The 3,174-nt window shown below is 37.8% G+C and overlaps 1 non-coding gene across 1 annotated transcript; it reads left to right on the top strand.

Annotated features, from left to right (window-relative positions):
* The first annotated feature begins 1,854 nt into the window (after positions 1 to 1,854).
* On the top strand, positions 1,855 to 2,047 carry LOC115303036. Its single transcript, XR_003913779.1, has one exon. It is a non-coding gene; the product is annotated as a U2 spliceosomal RNA (small nuclear RNA).
* The last annotated feature ends 1,127 nt before the right edge of the window (positions 2,048 to 3,174 follow it).

Below are 3,174 nucleotides of genomic sequence, written 5' to 3'. Positions count from 1 at the left end.
TTGAGGACAAACTGACTAAGCAAGTCAGTAGACTTTCTGGCATTCTCGGAGCAGTTACCACAGACCTCACAGAGACACTGGACAGAGCATTCTTCCATTCCAGGTAAGGATTTCTGACATTGTCTAACTTTATTTTTTGTTGGACAGAAGATGATAGATTTTGTAACTTGACAAAGCCATAAAAAGGAAAAAAGTTGTTACTCCATGGGTGCTTTATTCAGGAATATTCCAATCTCAGGTCATTCTATGAAAAGGATTATATGAACTCTGCTTACTTCACAGTATGCTATATTTTTAGAGGTGGTTCCCCACTCCCACCATAGGCCAAGATAAGCTCTAGCACCTGTCATCCACACAATTACCAGAACAGGAGAAGGGAATACTATTGCTTTTTTTATTTTTAGATGAACAAATGTGCAGGAAGAAATGTCTAATATTGAACAACCCCGCACTACAGTGTAGGTCACTTGGGCTCAGATGCAAAGCTGTAGCAGTATTGAAAATAATAAATTATTTGTGTAGAAGAAAGGGATAAAATTATTTCTCCCTTTTTATCAGGTTGGAAAGAGGCTCAGTACAATACTCTTGCAAAAGCGAAAGTCCAGATATCATTCTATAATAAAAGTGGAAGAACATTTAAAATAAAACTGTTTAGCTTTTCCTCCAGATTTCAGGTTCCACCACATACAACAGAATTTACAATCGGAATAGGAAGGAGTGCCCCTTGTCATTTACAAGGACGTCCTTCTCATAAATGCAAACTTACCTTAAGTACTTTAAATACCACCTTTAGTAATAGGGCTGGCTGAAGGCCTGGAGACTCCCTCCTTGAGAAGATTTGTTTCACAATTAACTGGTATTTTTTTTTAGAGTCTCTCCATCTGAAGGTGGCCCCTCCCTTCAAAAACCATTTTGGTTAGTAGTTTCCACATCCTCTGGAACAGCCCATCAAGCTAGCAGACTGTAAAATCCAGGCCTGTGATTTCTCTTGTATTTACTCCTACTCATATTTCTTTTCTGAATCATCAGAATCACAGCTTCTGAGGCTTTTGGGTTAACTTTAATGACATCATTTCAAAATCATTCTAGAACAAAGGCTGTCCACTTCTCTCTACAGACTTACATATGAGGGAGGGGGGATTTAATATCAGTAAGAATGCTTTACCATGAAAGCCAGGGAAAACACCTAGAGTGACCATTGTTATTTAATATTATGAGAACCTTTAACTCACAGTGATATTATGTGAAAATATGTATCACATTAATAAACCATGAGATGGGTTTAATGAACAGTTGGGGAAAAAACTGTGTTTTACCCACTTTGACCATTTTGGTGTTTATTTTTGGAAAGAAATGTTTATAGCAACCTGGATAGAGCTTGATTATTAAACTTACAGAGTATGCAATACAATTGAAAACAATGTTCAGGATTTTTTTTTTTCCTTTCTGATGAGTTCTAACCACTAGAATATTTGAGAAGTAAAATTAATGGCCATGATCTACATAATCCATGCAGCATTTAAATGTCTCATTAGGCAAAAATAAGTCATGGATGTGAGATCCAGATTAAGAAATGGTGCTGTGTTTTAAGTTGATTTACAGTTTGACAGAGCAAAGTGATCTTTATCAAGAAAAACAAAATTTTTGAAGCTTGTCTGTGATGGAGGGATGCATCTGTTTGAAGGGAAAATGAGGGGCAGGGGCAGAGGGGTAAATAACGCCTTAGAGTTAGGACAGGTCAGCAAATGTGTCGGCAGACTTGTTAAACAAGAGGACTGGATTTTTTAGTGGGAATTTTTGCTGAGAAGGCATTGCCTTTGAACCCGATGTGTCTTGTTTATAGTTTCTTCACCCATCACTTCTTGGCCTTTTGGCTAAGATCAAGGGTAGTATCTGTTCTTATCAGTATAGTTTCTTCATCAGCCAAACAACATAAGGACCTGTTATAACTGGAGCTATTCAGCTCTCTGTTGAACCACTCTTTTAAAAACAAGTTACGTTTGGGGTTCCTGGGTGGCTCAGTTGGTTAAGCATCTGACTTAGGCTCTGGTATGATCTCACTGCACCTGAGTTCAAGCCCTGCAGTGAGTTTGAGCCCAACATTGGGCTCTGTGCTGACTGACACCTGGAGCCTACTTTGGATTTTGTGTCTTCCTCTCTGTGTCTCCCCTGCTCATTCTTGATCTCTTTCTCTCTGTCAAAAATAAATAAACATAAAAAAGTTTTTAATAAAATAAAAAATATAAAAAAGGCACATTTAAGTTACTCCCTGACACCAACCACTCACCTTCTCTCTGGGAGCAACATAGTATGCTTCTGTTTTACTCCTCATTGATTGGCAGGTTGGAGTTTAGGGAGGAAAAAGAACATTTAGTGATTCTTCAGTGACCACTTTATAAAAGACATTTTGTGTGCCATTTTCTGTGGCCATGAAGGCCTGAAATATGCCACAAACTAAGAAGCTTGGGAGCACAGTTATTACAGATTAAAAGAGCTTTTGGTAAATAGCATGCCTTGTACCTGATCTCCGCCAACCCTCAAGACCCTCAAATTTTGAGTAGATTTTTTTTCTTCCAAGATTTTATTTAAATTCAAGTTAGTTAACATATAGTGCAATATTGGTTTCAGGAGAAGAATTCAGTGATTCATCACTTACAAATGACACCCAGTGCTCATCCCATCGAGTGTCCTCCTTCATGCCCATCTCCATTCAGCCCAGCGACCACACACCTCCCTCCATCAACCTTCAGTTTGTTCTCTATAGTTAAGAGTCTCTTAAGTTTGCCTCCCTCTTTGTCTTTATCTTATTTTATTTTTTCTTCCCTATCCCTATGTTCTTCTGCATTGACTGGAAGATTTATTTCTAATTGCTAAGCTTTTATGGTGTTGAAAGTTAAATGATGTAGTTTGAGAGATTCTTTCTGTTGTAAAGGGGCTTATTGGAAATTTTAAAGACCTAATAATGTAACAACACCGTGTCACTACTATATGTTTAGTGCTATGGCTGCAGGGCAATTCATCTTAAATGTCATTACTGAAGTTTTGTATCACTCATATGAAAGCTCTGGTACTTGGCCAGAGGCTCTAGGACTCAGTAAGAAAAATGACTATAACACTTGACTTGATTTGGGGATTTAGGTATCATCACAATTACTTCGGAATTTTCAATTTACC

This window comes from Suricata suricatta, chromosome 9, assembly GCF_006229205.1.
Source record: "Suricata suricatta isolate VVHF042 chromosome 9, meerkat_22Aug2017_6uvM2_HiC, whole genome shotgun sequence".
In the NCBI taxonomy this organism is placed as follows: Eukaryota; Metazoa; Chordata; class Mammalia; order Carnivora; family Herpestidae; genus Suricata; species Suricata suricatta.
Note: the sequence above shows the minus strand (reverse complement) of the source record. Positions and strands in the feature narration are given on the sequence as shown.